This window comes from Bactrocera dorsalis, chromosome 4 (assembly GCF_023373825.1).
Source record: "Bactrocera dorsalis isolate Fly_Bdor chromosome 4, ASM2337382v1, whole genome shotgun sequence".
Lineage (NCBI taxonomy): Eukaryota > Metazoa > Arthropoda > Insecta > Diptera > Tephritidae > Bactrocera > Bactrocera dorsalis.
Window position 1 is genome coordinate 21,648,757 of NC_064306.1, and position 22,866 is coordinate 21,671,622.

A 22,866-nucleotide genomic window follows, 5' to 3' on the forward strand; every position below is an offset into this window, starting at 1 on the left:
CGGACGAAGTCGCGGGTAAAAGCTGGTATATAATAAATATTGAGTGTATGCTGGTCCTACTGATGCCTCTAGTTGCCTCTAACTAACTATAGTTCACATGGCGATCCGACAATATTAGTTTGTGCGCAGCATCAATAGTTTCTGGAACAACAACGGATTTTTAACTACCTTCACGGAATCCATCTTGGAGTGATTTACGATTTCGATTGAATTCACCATACCATCGATAAACACTAGCTCCTGATGGAGTTTCATCGCCAAAAACTAAATTAAGTTCATCGAAGCACTATTGCTGGTTAATCCACGGCGAAAGTTGTAAAAAAAACAAGAAAAAACGTTAACTTCGGCTGCACCGAAGCTAATATACCCTTCACAGGGGCAAAAGTTTGCCATACCAGCATTTGAATCCGATCATTCAGTTTGTATGGCAGCTATATGCTATAGTTCACCGATCTGAACAATTTTTTCGGAAATTACATTGTTGTCTTAGAAAATATATATCTTGTCAAATGCAAAAAATGAGCAGCTTCTTGAAGAGAAAATGACGTTTTCAAAATTTCAAAACGCTATCTTAAAAACTGAGGGACTAGTTCGTATGTATACAGACAGACGGACGAACAGACAGACAGACGGACATGGCTAAATCGACTCAGCTCAACATACTGATCATTTATATATAAGCCATGGTGAATATTCGATTTTGTATTACTGTGGGCAGAGAAAAGTAAGCCTTTTTAATTTACTTTCCACGCGAAAACCCATTTGTCAAATTTTTTTCTAGGTTGGTATGACTGTCACTGACATCTTTGCCAAATGTGACATCAAAATAATCTTTAGTGTTCGATATACGCTTGTCTTTCTGAAGTTCTGAGTGACATTATTCAACAGAATTCCACTAAATTTTGTTCGCAGAATGTTGAAAAAGGTGATAATTTTTTAGAACTGACAACTAACAGTCAGAGATCTTTGTGGTATCGTTGGAATTTAGGAAGGATCAGTATAAACCGTCCGTCCGCAGGTCTGTCCATGCAAGCTGTAACTAGAGTGAAAATGGAAATATCTTGATGAAACTTCGTGAAACCACTTAAGCTACAACAACAAAATTCACCTACCGCAAATTTACCTCAACCAAATTTGGAATGTAGCATTCCATTTTCGAGATCGAACGTGGACGGTTATATGTAGTCCTTTGTGAAGCCATTAAGAAAAACTTCTGTTCGAACTTATAAATTAACAAAACGCCTAATAGTAGTCAATACAAATTTTTAGAGGCGTTTAATTTTCATTTTCGCCGGTTTGGGGGATGTCTGTCAAATGTTTAAGTCTTGACCAGGCACCTGGCGGTAGTTTTTGTTGTGATCACCGGTGATACAGTGGCATCCAACGTGTTAAAGGCTCGCAAACTTTCTTAAAACCTTATCAGCACAGGAAATTACGTTAAGTGATCGGATAAAGTATGGAAGAGAAGGATTTAAACAAGTAAGCTCAGTTCGGGTGCAACCGAGCATTTTATACTCTACCAGAGGATCGGAATCTAAGCAATTTTAAATATACATACATATGTATACTACATATAACTCATACACTGACAAACACATAAGACACGAAAATCATTATATTGTCTGTAATATATAGGAGTTGGGTTAGTATCGACCAGGTTTTATCTATTTTTCCCAATACCACATAGTGTTAACATACCACATACCAAAAATCTAATTAAATATAGTAAAGTCAGCCCGATGTTCGAAAATCCTGATATTAGTTATATAGAGCCTAGGTCAAGTTTTCGCACAAATTTATCTATTGTAGGCACAAAGGCAAAACATGCCCTCTCATTTTCATTGGTATAACTTACATATTGTCCGATATATGCTGTACAAAGTCAGCCGGAGGTTCGAAAATCTTTATATTAGGTATATTAGGTCTTAGAGAAGTATTGGTCCGATTCAACCCATTTTTGACATATAGACATACCATTATAAAATAAAGATTACCTCTTAATTTCAGTTATATATAATACACATTGACCGACATTTTCGATCAAAAGTCAGCTATACTTACCGGCGTCTAAATATTTCGATCCGAAGGGCCTAAACAATTTTAAACAATTTTTAGTCATAAGGTGGCACACACTACAGACATCATTCGTGCAAAGTTGTATGCCGTTGTATTAATTTCTTTTTGTTTTTAGTAATAAAAACTGAACGGATCAAATGAAACTTAAAATTGTGCTATACGGAAAGTAGTCATGGTTGTTATCCGATTTCATCCATTTCCACAATGTGACATAAGAATGTAAGAAGAATGCTACGTACTAAATCTTGTCGAAATCGGTTTGTCGTGTCCGAGGAATGGGGTTTCGCCACAAAGTGGGCGGTGCAACGCCCATCGTCCACTTTTCACACTGGCTCCTATAAAGCTCTCTTATACTATCTCGGTATTAGAACTAAACATCTCTGGCGTATTTAGTTATTGATTTATCGAGCTTTTAGTGGTTTTTAACAGTAGCGCTATCCTCCGATTTCATGCAATTTTACACTGTCGGTAGAAATTTTTATAAGATTTGGTTGTTGTAGCTTAAGTGGTTTAGGAGATACATACATTAAATTTTCAAAATATTTTGCCCTCAGATGTCCCTTGCTACTGCGATCTTCTATACCAAATTACTGCTTTATATCTTAATTTAGTGCTTAGTTATGGCACTTTGTATGTTTTCGATTAATGGCGATTTGGGGGTGGCCGTCGTCCGATTACGCCCATCTACGAACTTTTTTTTGTACTAAGGAACCCACATACCAAGTTTCATCAAGACGGTCGGACGGACAGTCAACCGGATTTCAACTTTTCTCGTCATCATTTATATATACATAACCTTATATCTATCTCCCTTATTTTTGGGTGATACGTACAACCGTTAGGTGAACAAAACTATAATACAAACATTATAGTCGATACAAACTGTAAATGAAGTTTTAAATGTACCACATAATCAAAATAACGGGTGATTTTTTTGAGGTTAGGATTTTCATGCATTAGTATTTGACAGATCACGTGGGATTTCAGACATGGTGTCAAAGAGAAAGATGCTCAGTATGCTTTGACATTTCATCATGAATAGACTTACTAACGAGCAACGCTTGCAAATCATTGAATTTTATTACCAAAATCAGTGTTCGGTTCGAAATGTGTTTCGCGCGCGTGTTTTGTTCAGCGATGAGGCTCATTTCTGGTTGAATGGCTACGTAAATAAGCGAAATTGCCGCATTTGGGGTGAAGAGCAACCAGAAGCCGTTCAAGAACTGCCCATGCATCCCGAAAAATGCACTGTTTGGTGTGGTTTGTACGCTGGTGGAATCATTGGACCGTATTTTTTCAAAGATGCTGTTGGACGCAACGTTACGGTGAATGGCGATCGCTATCGTTCGATGCTAACAAACTTTTTGTTGCCAAAAATGGAAGAACTGAACTTGGTTGACATGTGGTTTCAACAAGATGGCGCTACATGCCACACAGCTCGCGATTCTATGGCCATTTTGAGGGAAAACTTCGGACAACAATTCATTTCAAGAAATGGACCCGTAAGTTGGCCACCAAGATCATGCGATTTAACGCCTTTAGACTATTTTTTTGTGGGGCTACGTCAAGTCTAAAGTCTACAGAAATAAGCCAGCAACTATTCCAGCTTTGGAAGACAACATTTCCGAAGAAATTCGGGCTATTCCGGCCGAAATGCTCGAAAAAGTTGCCCAAAATTGGACTTTTCCGAATGGACGACCTAAGACGCAGCCGCGGTCAACATTTAAATGAAATTATCTTCAAAAAGTAAATGTCATGAACCAATCTAACGTTTCAAATAAAGAACCGATGAGATTTTGCAAATTTTTATGCGTTTTTTTTTTTTAAAAAAGTTATCAAGCTCTTAAAAATCACCCTTTAGTAGAGGTAAAATACTCAATACCAGTCGAAGAAATATAATACTTCTGATTGTTCATTATTTTAAATTTGAGAACAATAAATGTATTCAAAGAACTCACTTAAACAAAACAAAAATTAAATCAATAAACATAAGCTGCAAACGACTATACATACATATATGTAACATAATAAACAATGGATATGATACAACTATATGAAAATCATGTTTTTGTCGAATAAGCTGCATCCCTAGGTTCGACTCTTTTTCCTCATCACCTTTTTCTTCTCTCCGGCGTTATGTTCTTCTTCCATTAGCTCAATTTCTCCTTTTGTTTTCCTTCATACCACCTAGCTTTTGCTTCAGCTGGCTTCTCTTGAAATGTCGTTTGGCTTTCTCGATTGCTGTTTGGAAAAAGTAATTTTTTATTCTTTGTCTTTGTTCAATTTTTTCATGATCGCATTTTTGCCAGCTGCAAGATTCATCCTTTTTCAAATCTTGCTTTAAATTGAAATATTTTGTCCATAAAACTGTCACTGTTCTATTTTCTTCACCGACCATAGGTCTCCCTCGCTTATCCCTTGCGTCTTGCGGACACATGATCCGTTTTTATTTTTTTTCCGCTAATTTAAACAATAAATAAATGTTTTCGGACAAAATTTGCTGATTATTCGTTTGCTATTCCCATTTTTATACTCTTGCAACATGTTGCCACAGAGTATAACAGTTTTGTTCATCTAACGGTTCTTTGCATCACCTAAAACTAATTAAGCAAAATAGGTACAACCAAATTTAGTGCGTACATTATTTTGATATTCTTATGTTATGTTGTGAAAATGGAAAAAACGGACAACACGTTCGCCTACTTTCCATATATCTCAGCTTTAAATTCCTTACGATTATTTAAATTTACAATATACAAATTGAAAGCCAATGACGTTATCGAAATACACAGAAAGTGTATGTATGTGGCTTCACGCCTAAACATAGTCCACAGAATATGTGGACTTTGGTACCTTTAGCTGACTTCTAAAATATCGGTCAGTACGTAAAGTTCCGTCAGAGAGCATCTTGTTCTGGAAATAATATGTTGCGATACAAAATACACATTCCTATTATAAAGATTTTCGAACTTCGTGTTGACTTTATAATTTATATACCGGTCAATAGAATAAGATGTAAATTACAAGAACGTCACGTTCTATTAACAGTGTGTCTTTGGACCTAAGTAAATAAAACTGGGCCAGTAATAACACTAACCTATATACGAATTTACAACTTCCGGTTTAGTTTATATTGATCAATAAGTAGTCAGTGTAAGATATTTGATATAATATACAGGGTAGGCCATTTAAAGTTGACCCATCTGGCAACACTGTAACTTTTAACAGCGCTGACAAATCGGCTAATGTCATACCGCGTTAGAAGCGTCATTCGAAGACAATTTATACCATGGAACAGTACACTCCAAAAGAACGCGCTGAAATTGTTCAGCTTTATATTCAAAATAACTTTTCAATTGTGTTAACTCAACGTGCGTTTCGCAAAAAAAATAAAGTGAAAAGTGCTCCAGTTAAGAACACAATTAAGTCTTTATACGCAAAATTTGTGAACACCGGTAATCTCAGTAATGCCAGTCATGCATCCAGACAACGCACAAGACGTTCTGATGAAAATATCGAAGCTGTACGAGCCAGTATTGAGGAGACTCCATCGACATCGAGTTATCGCCGCTCTCAGGAATTAGACATCTCTCGCACCACTCTCCGACGCATAATTCATAAAGATTTGAAGATGTTTCCATATAAAATTCAAATGGCACAAAAACTAAACCCAGCTGATTATCCGCGACGCCTTAATTTTGGCAAATGGGCCATCGAAATGGCTGAAAACGAACTTGACTTTTGGCGAAAACTCATCATGTCAGACGAGGCACATTTCTCGTTGAATGGAGGCGTAAACAAGCAAAATTGCCGATTTTATGCCACCGAAAATCCTCAATTAATTGAAGAACAGCCTCTTTACGACCAAAAAGTAACAGTTTGGTGCGGTGTTTGCGCGAATATGATCATCGGACCGTATTTTTTCGAAGACGATGATGGAGCCACGACAACAGTCAATGGTGAGCCATGATAACGGATTTTGTGATACCCATTATTCGCGAAAATGACATGGATAACTTCTGGTTTCAACAGGACGGGGCTACATGCCATACAGCTCGACCAACAATCAATTTATTGCGACCATTTTTCCCCGGGCGATTGATATCGAAAAATGGTGATGTTGACTGGCCACCGAGATCACCAGATTTGACGCCACCAGACTTTTATTTGTGGGGTTATTTGAAATCCAAGGTATACGCTAATAAGCCAAAGACCTTAGCTCAACTGAAAGCCAACATTCGACGTGAAACAGCCGCCATATCATCCGAAACATTGGCCAAAGTCATGGAAAATGTCGAAAAAAGAGTGCATTTAGCTGTCAAAGCTAAAGGTGCCCATTTACGCGATCTAATTTTTAAATATTAGCTGAAACAAATCCCCTTGGACCAAAATAAATTATTTTTGAAATGAACAAAAAACATTGTTTTCTTTTGTTCTTTTTTTTTAAATAAATGGGTCAACTTTAAATGGCCTACCCTGTAGCTTAATTCGTGTTATATTTTAATGAAATTAAGCAGATTTTTTTTAAATTTCTCTGGTTCAGTGTGTAAATACCTGCATAAATCGAATTGGTCTAAGCCGTGTCTTAAATCTTGTATCCCTAATATACTAATTTCTGCTCCAATGGTTGATATTTTCTACTTGTATTCTTTTGGCTGAGCGCACAACATATACAATGTATCACTTCTGAGTTAATTAATTATGTTTATTTATTATAAACATCTAGGACAAGTTGAAGTAGTTATGGAATTAATTACCAATAAATAAATTAATACAATGTCCCATATGGTTTCGATGTATCCAGTTTCTTCGGTAAAATGTTCAGTTACACCCGAACTTAACTCTTCCGTACTTGTTAATTTATGATGATATGACCGGAGATAAGTACTCCTATGTGCATTAGAGGTATTAAGAAACAGAGATGCAACTCAAATCCCAGTCATTACTTCCTTAAAAATTAAATAAATACCAGAATTATTTTCGGTTGTTTCTAATAAACTAAATTACATAATAGTACGGAGTATTTTAGTATTTAAATACTTACTGACATAAGTTCAGACCGTTATAAAAATTAAACTATAATACCTTTTTAATAATGGATGTATCAAACGAGCGATGCACAAAATTTTGAAATTACCAACCTTCGCTTTTACACAAATCTTTAAACGATACGGGCATTAATGAATAGTAATTCCAACAGTTTCTAATGCTATTGACGACGTCGCCTAAACCTGATTTTTTAGGACTCTAGAAATTTATGTAGCGTATTTAATAAGACATGATCCCCAACTCTGAGCGGCGGGATGGTTTTTTTCTTATATGCTGGAGCAGAATCTTGTTCTTCGAATGATCGACTGAAAAAAACGTAGTCGGAGAAACAAAATTGGCGGCGATATAAACTGGAGCTGCATGTTTCAAGGAATTTGTATTTGTATGTTTATACTCTACATGTAGCAACATGTTGCTACAGAGCATTATAGTTTTGTTCACTTAACGCTTGTACGTATTATTTTCAACTAATCGAGATAAGTACTCCTACCAACAGTGAGAAAATGGATGAAATTAGACGATAACACCGTTTCCTAACCATATAACGGTACTGTTAAAACTACTCAAAGCACAATAAACCAATAACTAATTTGTCCAGAAATATAAAACCTTACCTCCGAGTTGGTACGAGCGAACTTCATGAGAGCAGATGTGAAAATTGGACGATGGGCGTGACACCGCCCACATTTTGGCGATATCCCATATCTTGGGAACGGACCGACCGATTTCGACTAAATTTAGTATGTGCATTGCTATGTGAAAGTGCGAAAATAGGACAAATCGGACTACAACCACGCCTACTTTCCATATAACAATTAAATTCCATTTGATTCTTCTAATTTCCAGTACACAAAGCAAATACAGCAATTTATACAATGGGAACTTTGCACGAATAATGCCTTATGACAAAAAATTGTTCAAATCAAACCAAAAATATGTTGACCCCAGTATTTATAGTTGACTTTTGGCCGAAAATATTATTCAATGTGTGAGATATACAATTTAAATTCAGACATAATCCTTTCCTGACAATATTACTTCTGTGTATTAAAAATGTTGGTCAATACTTCTTGAGCCCTCGTATACCTGATTTTTATTTCATACATGAGTTAAAAACTTGTGAATAATATTGGTGGTTTGATTTTTCATACTTCCAGGTGACTTTATGCTTTATTACAGAACATATTTCACTCATAATAGTATACGAGGTGTGTTCAAAAAGTATAGCGAATTTTGTGTTTTTTTTTTAATTATTTATTTATTCATGAAAGTCACAGGGGGCCAGATCTGGGGAATACGGTGGCTGCGGCAACATTAGTGTGTTGTTTTTGGCCAAAAAGCTGCGCACAAGCAACGATGTGTAAGCAGGGGCGTTATCGTGGTGTAAAAGCCAATTTTTATTCTTCCACAAATCCGGGCGTTTCTGGCGGATTGCTTCGCGCAAATTGCTCATAACTTGCAGGTAATATTCCTTATTGACCTTTCTTCCCTGTGGCAAGAACTCAAGATGCACCACGCCCCTGCAATCGAAGAAAACTGTCAGTTACGATTCGCGATACTTTTTGAACACACCTCGTATTATTGTGCATAAAATAGATACGATAACTTGACCTAGCCCTCATATAACCCTTACCATGATTGCGAACATTCGGCTGACTTTGCTCCAAATGATTGTTGATTGTGTGTGAGGTGCTTTAGTGAAGCCCAAAGAACATTATTTAGTATGTGGCATGATAATAGTTAATGGATAAAATCGGATCGCTACTACCCCGGCTCCCATTTACTAAGTGTAATGATATTGGCTTTCTTCACAAACTTTATGAGTACCCTTGAGTTTTCGAATATCCTTTGCGCATTGGCAATCTGAATACCATAATTTGTACTCGTGGTCCTTGGCGAACAAGTGAGAACGGTATTTCAGGTGGGCGTAATTGAACTAGTGCCGCGCCCACAAAACGCCGTTAAATTAAAACCGAAAAATTTTAGCTAAAAAGTTTTAAAGTCTGTTTGACTCGTTAAGGAGGAACAAGACGGTGAATTGAAGATGTCGCTTAACCCATACCATACCACTGCCCTATTTATAGGACACCATAGTAAATATTTTCTTTCTTTCAAAACTGACCGTTTGTTGAAGTTATACTTCTTATACGACGCCGGAAAAGGTTGCGATAGATTCTGGTTGCGCAACCTTCCATATAAAAGTAACGCAAAGTTGCGCAACCTCGCTCCATCCATATGAATGTAACGCAACCTTGTCTGCGAAGATGTGCGAGCAGCAAGCGAAGCGGTGACAATCGGCGATTCGTTTGTTTCGGCACAGCTCGGCCGACACAACAACACAACACAATGTTCCATGCTTATGCTGTTGTTGTTTTTGTAGAACAATGTTTCAATTTTTGGTTGGTGACATATTCACATGTGTGCGCATATGTATGTTTTGTATGCGTGTGCATTATTGAAGTTATAGTTCTTTTTCTTTCGTTTGCCTTTCTGCGAATTCTCAACTATTTTATGTTACTTTTAATTGAAATACTCTGCGTTGGCCTTTCAGAATCACACAGAATCATTTCTGTGGTTTTTGAAATTGACCCACGAGGACGAGGTATTATCATTTTATCTGGGAGCGTGAGATTTAAGAAAATCGCTCGCTTACAAGGGATAAAACGACTTCTGAGTGGCGATTTTAATGAATAAATTCACAGAATCATTTCTGTGCTTTTGGAAATCAATACTAATAAATATTTTTTTCTTACTAATAGAAAATAAATTTATCACAGCAATATACATAAACATATACATAATATTGCTGTGATAAATTTATTGCGAAAGCAAATGTTCTACAAAGTATGTATATTTCTATACTTAAACAAAATTATTAGAACCATCGTATGTTTCTTGCATTCATAACCAAATCATACTTAAGTCAGCGCAACCTAATTGTCAATGGTGGTGTTGGTGGTAAGCGCTTGGAAGGTCAAGATGCTAACACAGGTCCCAGGTTCGAATCCCGACAGAATAAATTTTTAATTTTTTGCTTTTAACATCGTATACTATAAAAATAAGTATTTTTCTTTATTTTAATTTCTATTAGTAAGAAAAATATTTATACTTATATGTACATATATTTGCATACATTGCCGAAAAAATAAATCACAAGCATACAAACATACATATGCGTACACATATGAATATGTCACCAACAAAAAATTGATCTTCACAAGTCAACCCGGCAGCCAAATTGGCGAAGAACAAAAGAGAGATGATTACGCTGCATATTCTCTTCCGCAACGAAGAGACGGAACTACTTTCCGAGTCAAAATTCCTTCATTTTATGTGCATAATAAATTTATAAAATGTGAATTTAAATTTTCTAGTTTTTCTTTCATACAAAATGATATGCATTTCTGAATATAACTAAGAAGTATAACTTCATCCGCGCGTAGGGACTTCACGCACCTTATTTTTATTTTAATTATTTCTGTAGAAATTTATATCATGTACTATTTTCCTATTATAATATTATTTTCTCTTCTTCTTCTTTACTGTCGTAGACACCGCTTACGCGATTATAGCCGAGTCAACAACAGCGCGCCAGTCGTTTCTTCTCTTCGCTACGTGGCGCCAATTGGATATTCCAAGCGAAGCCAGGTCCTTCTCCACTTGGTCCTTCCAACGGAGTGGAGGTCTTCCTCTTCCTCTGCTTCCCGCGGCGGGTACTGCGTCGAATACTTTCAGAGCTGGAGTGTTTTCATCCATCCGGACAACATGACCTAGCCAGCGTAGCCGCTGTCTTTTAATTCGCTGAACTATGTCAATGTCGTCGTATATCTCGTACAGCTCATCGTTTCATCGAATGCGATATTCGCCGTGGCCAATGCGCAAAGGACCATAAATCTTTCGCAGAACCTTTCTCTCGAAAACTCGTAACGTCGACTCATCGGTTGTTGTCATCGTCCAAGCCTCTGCACCATATAGCAGGACGGGAATTAGTTTGGCTTTTGTTCGTCGAGAGAGGACTTTACTTATCATTTGCCTACTCAGTCCGAAGTAGCACCTGTTGGCAAGAGCAATCCTGCGTTGGATTTCTAGGGCGACATTGTTGGTAGTGTTAATACTGGTTCCTAAATAGATGAAATTATCTACAACTTCAAAGTTATAACTGTCAACAGTGACGGGAGAGCCAAGTCGCGAGTGCGACGACTGTTTGTTTGATGACAGGAGATATTTCGTCTTGCCTTCGTTCACTGCCAGCCCCTTTTTTCGTTGCTTCCTTGTTCAGTCTGGAGAAAGCAGAACTAACGGCGCGGGTGTTTGTGGTCGATGATATCAGTATCATCGGCATTCACTCTTATAAAAGATTGTACCTGCTCGATTAAGTTCTGCAGCTCGAATAATTTTCTCCAGCAGCAGCATTGAAGAAGTCGTGCGATAGGGGGTCACCTTGTCTGAAAACTGGTTTCGTATCGAACGGCTCGAAGAGGCCCTTCCTGATCTCTTCCCGAAAAGGTGGTGTGTGTCGATTCTCCTTTCACGGGTCTTTTCCAAAGTTTGGCGCATGGTGAATATCTGGTCGGTTTGTTGATTTGCCAGGTCTAAAGCCACACTGGGAGGATGGAGTCATGTGTAGAAGTTCACGCAAGTGAGGAAAGTTCTCTGATTGCCATTCACTTGGAAGTGGCCAAAAACGATTATTTTACATATGGCTCAAGCAGCTCACGACTTCCGCTCTTTGACCAAGTATCCTCTGGGTAGCCTAAGAACATCAGTTAGAAGGCGAGTTAAAGTGAGAAGGTGAAACATCTCCTGCATAAGGTTGTGCTCTGGGGTTGGGACCCGCCACGTTAAAAAACACTTCCAATGAAAAGTAGCAATCAGCCTCGGATGAGAGACCCCCTTTTGATGACGACCATGGCAAATGAAATAAGGACTAAGATTTAAGGGGATGCACCTGGAGGGTCCAGTTCCTTAACTGGGAAGGTGCCACTGATCAGCTGGTTGATGACCACGTAAAAGTAAAGGCTGATATCAGCGCCATCCAAGAAATGTGATGGACGGGACAAGGACTGAGACGAGTAGGTTCTTGTGGCATTTAATAAAGTGGTCATATAAAGGAGCGCAAATTCTGTGTGGGATTCGTGGTGGCAGAGAGACTCCGTCCACGAGTTTTGGCATTCATTCCGGTGGATGAACATCTATCCACAATTCGCATCAAAGCGAAGTTTTTCAACATATCGCTGATTTGCGTACACAGCCCGACGGAAGAGAAGGACGATGCGATCAAAGATATCTTCTATGAGCACTTGGAGCTCACTTATGTGAGATGCCGCCGTCACGATGCAAAAAATCGTGCTTGGCGACTTTAACGCCAGGGTGGGCAAAGAAGATATTTTTGGTACAATGGTCGGTAAATTCAGCCTCAATGAGGAAACATCCCCAAATGGGTTCAGACTGATTGACTTCGCCGGGGTTAGAAATATGGTTATCTGGAGTACTAGAGTCCAGCATAAGAAAATTCATCAATCTTCCTGCCTATCTTCGGATCGAAAAACTACCAACCAGATCGATCATGTTGTGATAGACGGAAGACACGTCTCCAGTGTTTTAGATGTGCGTGCGCTCCGAGGTCCTAACATCGACTCGGACAACTATATTGTTGCAGCCAAAATTCGCACCCGCCTCTGTGCAGCAAAAACGCACGCCAACAAACACAAGGAAGGTTCGGCGTCGAGAAGCTTCAATCACAACAGACAGCCGAACGATTGTTTCCTCGACTTGCCCTCTTGCTCTCTGAGAGCATTCGTCAACAACTCGGTATAAGACAACTCTGGGACAGCATTGCAAGCTTCTTACGTAAAGCTGCAAACAAAACCATTGCTCTTTGGATAAGGCAAAAGAATAGCTGGTACGATGAGGAGTGCCGTGTCCGCAGCGGAGAGAAAACAGGCTGCCTACCTCGCAACGTTACGATCGACCACAACATGTACGGGATGGGATAGATACCGAGAATTGCAGATGGGAGTGAGGCGCATTTGCAGACAAAATAAGAGAGAGGAAGAAATGCGTGAGTATGAAAGGCTTGATAAGCTGGCCGACAGTGGTAATGCTCGAAAATTCCACGAAAAGCTGTGGCTAACTGAAGGTTTCAAGACCGGAGCATACCCTTGTAGAACCCCCTTGATCTAGTGACAGATCCCCACAGCATACTTAAATGATGGAGGGAACACTTATCCAGCCTGCTGAATGACAGTAAACGTACAACACCAGGAGAAGGCGAATCCGATACACCTATCGATGACGATGGAGCAGACGTTCCATTACCCGATCATGAAGAAGTTCGAATAGCAATTGCCCGCCTGAAAAACAACAAAGCAGCAGAGGCCGACGGATTGCCGGCCGAGGTATTCAAACACCAAGATTTGGCGCATGGTGAATATCTGGTCGGTTGTTGATTTACCAGGTCTGAGGCCACACTGATAAGGTCCAATCAGTTCGTTGACCGTGGGCTTTAATCTTTCACATAATACGCTCGATATAACCTTATATGCGATGTTGAGGAGGCTAATCCCACGGTAGTTGGCGCAGATTGTGGGGTCTCCTTTTTATGGATTGGGCATAGCACACTTATATTGCAATCGTTGGGCATGCTTTCGTCCGACCATATTTTGCAAAGAAGCTGATGCATGCACCAGTTCTTCGTCGCCGTGTTTGAATAGCTCGGCGGCAATCCATCGGAACCCGCCGCTTTGTTGTTCTTCAGGCGGGTAATTATTATATTCTCGCTATTAAAAATATTAACATTATTTTAATATGACTTTTAAAACTGGTTAATTTTGTAAGGTCAAGAAGACCAATCTTTTTTTAATTGTATATAACATCAAAGAAATATCTACTTACTCTAAAGTTTATAAAAATTATTCTAAGACCTTAACCAAATACCTTAGATATAAAACAAGCAGCAAAACAAATTTTGGAATCATGTTACATGCTTTCGAAATAAGCCGTACTATAAATATGACACTGGGGACTTCCCTTTACTATTTGCCGCGAAAGCAAGTCCGAACCTGTACATCAATTGTTTCGTGTGTTGCGTGTCTAGTGTTCACATTATTCGAAAGGTTTATGTCAAACACACTACATCTGAGTTAAAAAATTGTGAATAATATTGGTGGTTTGATAGTAAAGTGGTTGACGAAGGCAAGTAAAATTATTATGATTTTGTTCTTTCATGAAATAGTAAAAGTAAGTATCTATACCCTTTTCTGTTTGCTAACCTTTTGCCTTTACATGTTTTTATTGTCTATAGATTATGGACCCAGTAAAAAAAAAATTATAAAAAAGACCTTGAAGATGTCCGAAATTGCAGATGATCTACAAGAGATCGAAGATTCAAGTGATGAGGACTTGAATGATATTGATGTTGTCATATTACCTCCAGACGAAGTGGATGAAATGACAGACATAGAAAAAGGTCCTAATGACGATATGGGAGTTTTACCTGTGTCTGATGTAGCTGGTCAAGTGGAGTTTTCATGTACGGTTGACAATGTTGAAGCAGGTGAACCTAATCAAAGTACTACATCTCGGGCAAGTAAGACAGCGGGGTAAGTGTGATCCAGTTTATTCTGATAATCAACCGGGATCTAATACGGCTAATCAATATTTGGAAAACATGATAACGGAGTTGGAAGGGAATAGAAATATTTGAAAACTTACTATGTGACGAGATTTTAAAATATATTGTTCAAGAAACAGAAGCTTATGCCAAACATTATAAAAATTACTTGAACTTTAGTCTCACCGTGACTGAGTTAAAAGTCTTCATAGCAATTTTGTTTTTCTCTTCATATCACCATTTGCCTCAAAGATAACTTTACTGGTGTAGAGATGATGATGTACACGTTTCATTTATTGAACAATCAATGTCACGCAATCGTTTTGATAAAATTGAGCCCTATTTACATTTCAATGATAACTCGAAAATCGATAACACTGACAAAGCTTTCAAAATTCGCCCGTTTATCGCAAAAGCTAATGAATCTTTTCTTAAGTTTGGGGTTTTTGAATCTAATTTAGCGGTTGATGAAATGATCGTCAAATACTTTGGTCATCACGGAATCAAACAATTTATAAAAGGAAAACCAGTAAGGTTTGGATACAAACTTTGAGCACTGTATGGAGTCAGCGGATTCAGTTATAATTTTTCGTTATACGAGTATGCAGCAAAGAAACACAAACCGCAGATAATACTGGCGATGGCTTGGGTTCAACAGTGGTAAAAAAGTTACTTGAAGTGTGTACCGATCATTGCGTATAGTCTACATTGCATGTAGTCCACTTTGATAATTTTTTCAGTAATATACAATTGTTGGTGGATTTAAAACTCAAGGGTTCAGAGCTACGGGTACAGTCAGAAAATAGGTTATTCTGATCATCGCTTTGATAAAAACATTGAAATATTATGCATCAAATGGCATGATAACAATGTAGTATGTCTTTTGACTAATTTTGACACTGTTGAACCTTTTGTTAAAACTAATAGGTACTCAAAAACAAAAAAAGTCGAAAGTAGCCGTAGATCAGCCAAGACTTATTCATAATTATAATAAAAACATGGGCGGGGTGAATAAACACTATTGGTTGATTGCTAAATATCCAATCCGTTTTAGAGGCAAGAAATGGTACTGGCCTGTAGTAATCCGTTTTCTAGATATGTTTCTAGTAAATTCCTGAATTATTTACAACCAGGTCTATAAAGATGAGACCATCTCTCTGCTAAATTTTGGACGAAAGGTTTCTTTTTCATGGATGGAAAAATCAGAAGGTAGGACAAGTAATTTAATCAATCAAGTTTGTTTTTATTTTTTATTTCATATTCTTCTTTCTTAACGTATTAAGACCCCAAGTTACAAATTTCATCAAAAAATTCCAATGATTTCGATGCTGGGGAAGTAATGGGTTAATGAGGATTCGCTATTGCGATCGCAAGTAAAACAATGAAAATATGAACACTTTTGTACTCAATTTCTCTTTTAAATTCACCACGAAAGCTTTCATATTTGGTTTTAACAACAAATAAAATAAAATTTAAAAAATTCTTAAGTTGTTGCAACTTTTGATTACTTTTTAAAAGTCTAAACTTATGTATATACCTAAAACATGTTTTTAACACTTGCAATTAAAAATATTACCAACTGCGATATGCGATTTTTCAATCACAGTGAAAAAATCATCGGTAGTGAAATATCACTAATCACTACTTGAAACGAAAAATGTGTAACATTTCCAACATAAATAAAAGTTTATTTTCAAATTGCTAAAGAACCAGTTTTGACTGATGACTTCTAAGGTGAAATCATTTTATTTTAAAAACTTTGATTTGATAATTGAGTTCATAACAAATCCCATGGCAAGAATAGCATAAGCATAATTTAGCATCTTTATTGTAAGCTTTTGTACTATGTACTATTACTCTTCTGCAGACTTGTACATATTGTACATACATATGCGCTCCGGGAACTCGCAAGCGCAGACAAAGCCTTTGCAGTGAAAACCGAAACAATGAAAAATTCACGGTTGAAGAAACAGCGTCAAAAGCAATAGCTACGAAAATAACCACGAAACGGAATTTAGTGCAACTCAGCCGGCTCGTACAGAGCATGGCGAGCACACATGCTTACTCTTGTATTGTAATACATAAAATACTAAACTTAATAACTGTTAAAATACCAGACGGCATCAAAAGTTAATTGAGGAGTTACATATATGTATACCATATATACATATGTATGTATATCTATATTAGGTACGGTTAAACAAAAAATGACTTTTAAATTAACGATTACTAATTAGGTTCCACACCCAAAAACGCAACTATGAAAGAAGAAGTTTTGACCTGAACACTGTTATGCTAAAATGATACTAAGCAAGTAAGGAAGGACTAAATTCGGTTGTTGAGAAAATGTACTTATGTATATTATTCGTTCATATTTCAATGAAACCGTGAATGCTTAACAATCAAATTTGGTATTCATTATCTTTATACTATATTCAAGATCATGTACTCACTTAGTTTTATTTACATATGTATTTTAAACGCGTCAACTAATATTATTATTAAGTTAACCTTAAATGAGAAAAATGTGATATATTCTGAACAAGAGAAATTTAATATATTGAATTTATTTGGAAACGACAACCAAATGATTGAACCATATAATTTTCAAGGGAACTTATCCATATAATTTCATTGAAATGTCACACATTCTGATCAACCTGTACGGTTTAAAGTCAAGTAAAAAGCAAAAGTTGGAAAGCATTAACAACAAGTAAGGAAGGGCTAAGTTCGGGTGTAACCGAACATTTTATACCCTCGCATGATAAAGTGATAATCGAGATTTCATTATCCGTCATTTACCTATCATCATTGGTTCCTAATGTATGTATATATTGTACAGAGAAGGCATCAGATGGAATTCAGAATAGCGTTATATTGGAAGAAGGCGTGGTTGTGAACCGATTTCACCCAAAAATTGGCAACCCTTCTCGTGTTCAGCTGTGCTTTGTTTCGTGCTCTGGCGAATTTGTTTAATTTTATTTAAAACTTTATTTGAAAGTGTCTGGATTAAGTGATCTTTTACGATAAGTATCAGTGTTATATTGTGCTGTTGAATCAATTGATATTTAGTAATTGTGTGTTGGCTAATTTTAATTTATTCCGCCGAGTCATTTTAAATTTGTTGTTGTGCTACATTTTAAGTAGTGCAATTGTTAGTGTTAATTTACTTTGCTTACTTAAATTTCTTTCTTGTTTTTATTCGTTTCCATCTTTGTCCACAGTTGTTCGCGAGTTTCTTACTTTTCGCGTATTACAGTGCATCTCAAACTGCTCGCTACATTGGTTGTTATCTTTGATAACCATCAATTTTTATTGCATTCATTTGTCATAAAAATTTTTGTCATTGCTCGTTGTTTATTTATTATTTACCATTTTTATATTTCTATTTAATATTGTTTTTTTTTGTTTTTATTACTCATTATGACTTGTAACTTTCCGAACTGCTCTGTAAAAGGCGAGTCGGAACGCTTTGTTTCTTGCTGGCTTTGTGATGGGCTTGCCCATCTTAAATGTGCTGGACTGACAGGTAGGATATTGGATTCAATTCTGGACAGTAAGGGATTGCGCTGGCCTTGCTTAAAATGCAGACCAACTGAAATTGAATTGTTTAAAGTCTTTAAGCAAGCGCGCAATGGTTTCAAGGAGATTGGTCATGAGCTTGAAACCCTTACTGAAAAATTTAGGCATTATGAAATGCTTTTTCAATCATTTAAATGCCTAAATGTTCAGGAAGAGAATCAAAAACCTTCATCAAAACGTAAACGAATGCCCCCACCCACTATTGACCTTATTAATCTGTCATCCTCTTGTCCTCAAGGTGAGAAAGTTCCGTCTGCTCAGGACACAGTGAAAACTGTTACTGAACACAGTAAGCGGAAAACTTCCCAAGATCCGCCTGCAAATACGTCCAAATCAGCTAATAAAAACTTAGTGGTAATACCGCGGAAAAAGGCAATATTTGTCTCGAGACTTGCGCGGATACCACAGTCGACGATATAAAAAATTACATCTCGTCGAAATTAAAAACGGAAGATACAGACATCCGTAAATTTAATTTCAAATACAACAGAGATATTTCGTCGTTTAAAATCAACGTATCCGCAGACAGTTTTGATGCTTGATAACTCATTCTGGCCATCGGGGGTCTTTGTGCGCGAATTCGAGTACAAACGTGATAAGCCCCCAGTAGTTATCACCACATTGCCAAGAAATCCCAGTATTACAAAAAATTAATTAACAATAATTCGCTGATTGTTTATTATCAAAATGTTAGAAGTCTTAATACAAAACTTGCTGATTTGTATTTAAAGAGCATTCATTGTAACCTTAAAATCATTTCTTTCACGGAAACTTGGCTAAAGCCTCACATTTTTGATAATGAAATATTCATCAGCGAATTCCAAATCGTTAGATATGACCGGCTGGACAGAAAAGGAGGTGGTGTCTTGTTTGCTGTTCATTCTTCAATTCCATCTGAAGAAGTCGATGTTTCGCATGCAGGCTTCATAGAATTTAAGTGCATTCGTATTTGCGCTAATAGTGGCCATATCTACTTACCTTTATCTTACATACCGCCTCACTCGGACATACCTGTATATTTGCAGCATGCTTCATTAATAAATAAGGTTTCCTCAATGGCTAATAATACTGATTCCATGATTGTTTTGAGAGATTTCAATTTATCGTGCTTATCATGGAAATCTATTGATGATTAGAATACTGATGTTATGTACACAGATTTCAGTAAAGCTTTTGATAAAGTAAACCATTCACTTCTTTTGAATAAACTTGATCTTCTTGGTTTTCAACCAATATTTCTAAAATGGGTTGCTTCTTATCTTAAGCGGCCCACTCACGACAAATTTGTTTGACAAATCTGTTTGAAGACGGTTGAGCACTCACGACAAACCGATTTGACAAACTTTATTTCCATTGTGTGCTTCGCGGAGTTAACATGTCTGATTATAACGCGGATGATGTAATTGCGCTACTAGTAATACACCAGTGCATGAAGCGAAAAAAGCCAAATGCAAAAAAAAAAAAAAATAATGAAGAAAGAATGGATGAAAGAGTGGTTATGTGATAGATATAACCACTCACATGTAAAGCTATTAAATTCAATGGAGCTGAATTTTTCCACGACTTATCTTTTTGGCATTTATTCTTATAATTTTCACTTTTGCATTGCCATAAGGCCGGTTCATTTTTAAATAATTCAATAAACTCTTCCAAAAAATGTTTGCTCACGCTTGCCATTTTTTTATCCGCTGATGTTTACTCTGCAAAAATTTCAAGCAACTGACCAAATGTTTGCAAACCACGCCACTCACGACAAACGAATCCACAAATCGGTTGTTAGTTTTTGAAATTTGTCGCAAACCTTCAATCCGTTTGACAACATGCCCACTCACGACAAAAACCACTTCAAACTCAAACAGATTTGTCAAACAAATTTGTCGTGAGTGGGCCGCTTTAGCAATAGAATTCAACAAGTCTTATTTAACGATACTTTTTCTGACATAATCAATGTTCCTTCAGGCGTTCCACAAGGTAGCCATCTTGGTCCAATTCTGTTCTTGTTATTTATTAATGACATATCATCTGTTGTTAAGTTTTCAAAAGTCTTATTATATGCTGACGATGTAAAACTTTTTAATACGTATACTTCAAACAACGAAAGATGCCAGTTGCAAACAGACTATTATCGGTATTCTGCGTGAGACGATTGTCTCATGTCTCTAATAGTGACTATAGTAATTTAGTGATTCTGTTAGTCAGGAGTCTCATTTTGGTATTCTGGCAAATATAGTATACTACTTTACAGTATACTACTATACTGTAACTGCCAGAATACCAAAATGAGACTCCTGACTAACAGAATCACTAAATTACTATAGTCACTATTAGAGACATGAGACAATCGTCTCACGCAGAATACCGACATTAAACAACCTAGTTTCTAGGTGTGATAGAAATGACATGCCATTGAACCTTAAAAAATGTAAAACAATGTGCTTTTCACGTAGATCCGTAGACCCAACTTCATACACAATACAAAACTTTAGGTTGGAGAAAGTATGCAGTTTTGTTGATCCGGGAGTAACTATGGGCCCCAAACTCAATTTTGATCTTCACGTATCTTCCACGGTTTTTAAAGCTAAAGGCGCTCTTAGTTTTGTTAAACGTTGGTCTAAAGAATTTAGAGATCCGCTTACCACAAAAATTCTTTTTACATCTCTGGTGAGGCCTATATTAGAGTATGCTTCTGTGGTTTGGAACCCTAGTTACCAAGTCCATTCGGATAAGTTAGAGTCCGTTCAAAAACAATTTTTACTTTTTGCCTTAAATCATTTGCATTGGGATTCCAGTTTAAATCTTCCCCCTTACACTAACCGTTTAAAACTTATAAATCTCCCGACACTCGCTAGTCGTAGGGAGATGCTTGGTATAATATTTCTTGTAAAACTCATGAATGGGTCAGTCTGTAGCCCGTCTCTCTTATCTGATATTAATTTTAACGTCCCCGCTCGCTCTACCCTTACTTTTAAAATTTTCTAGAACAAATTTTGAGTTAAACGAACCATTCCGACGTATATGTCATGATTTCAATTTTCATTCCAGCACATTTGATTTAACAGACTCACTTTTTACAATTAAAAACATTATTTTATCTACTCTTAACAAGTAAAATTATAAACTTTAATTTAGTTCTTAATTTTGGCTGTTGAAATTTTTGTTTCTGTAGCTGAGCAGCTTAAGATCGCAACGATTAAAACTCTCTTGCGTTTTATGACTCGGCTAATTCCGCTCGTTCGCGTTTGCGCCCCTCGCGTCGGTTGGGCGGGAGGAGGGTAACCGTCGGGTATTATTATTATTATATTTCGTACATGGCATCAGGGTGTTAAGAAAATATTATATACCGAATTTCATTGAAATCGGTCGAGTAGTTCCTGAGATATGGCTTTTGGTCCATAAGTGGGCGACGCCACGCCCATTTTCAATTTCTAAAAAAGGTCTGGGTGCAGCTTCCTTCTGCCATTTCTTCCGTAAAATTTAGTATTTCTGACGTTTTTTGTTAGTCGGTTAACGCACTTTTAGTGATTTTGAACATAACCTTTGTATGGGAGGTAGGCGTGGTTATTATTAGATTTCTTCCATTTTTTAACTGTATATGGAAATGCCTGAAGGAAACGACTCTATAGAGTTTGGTTAACATAGCTATAGTAGTTTCCGAGATATGTACAAAAAACTTAGTAAGGGGCGGGGCCACGCCCACTTTTCCAAAAAAATTACGTCCAAATATGCCCCTCCCTAATGTGATCCTTTTTGCTAAATTTCACTTTAATATCTTTATTTATGGCTTAGTTATGACACTTTATAGGTTTTCGGTTTCTGCCATTTTGTGGGCGTGGCAGTAGGCCGATTTTGCCCATCTTCGAACTTAACCTTCTTATGGAGCCAAGAAATACGTGTACCAAGTTTCATCATGATATCTCAATTTTTACTCAAGTTACAGCTTGCATGGACGGACGGACGGACAGACAGACAGACATCCGGATTTCAACCCTACTCGTCACCCTGATCACTTCGGTATATATAACCCTATATCTGACTCTTTTAGTTTTAGGACTTACAAACAACCGTTATGTGAACAAAACTATAATACTCTCCTTAGCAACTTTGAGTATAAAAATATAGTAATATATACTACATGCTTGTGGCAAAACAAGATACGGGATGATTAATGTAGGCATTGCTCAGGTATACTTGAGAGGATATTTTCTAGAAATTTTATAAATATATAGTATAAAGTAACTCACATACTTCACTTTTTAAAAAAAAAAAACGCATAAAATTTGCAAAATCTCATCGGTTCTTTATTTGAAACGTTAGATTGGTTCATGACATTTACTTTTTGAAGATAATTTCATTTAAATGTTGACCGCGGCTGCGTCTTAGGTGGTCCATTCGGAAAGTCCAATTTTGGGCAACTTTTTCGAGCATTTCGGCCGGAATAGCCCGAATTTCTTCGGAAATGTTGTCTTCCAAAGCTGGAATAGTTGCTGGCTTATTTCTGTAGACTTTAGACTTGACGTAGCCCCACAAAAATAGTCTAAAGGCGTTAA

General features: G+C 37.0%; 1 pseudogene; it reads left to right on the top strand.

Moving 5' to 3' along the window:
* The first annotated feature begins 9,673 nt into the window (after positions 1 to 9,673).
* On the top strand, positions 9,674 to 9,804 carry LOC125778541 (small nucleolar RNA U3; annotated as a pseudogene).
* The last annotated feature ends 13,062 nt before the right edge of the window (positions 9,805 to 22,866 follow it).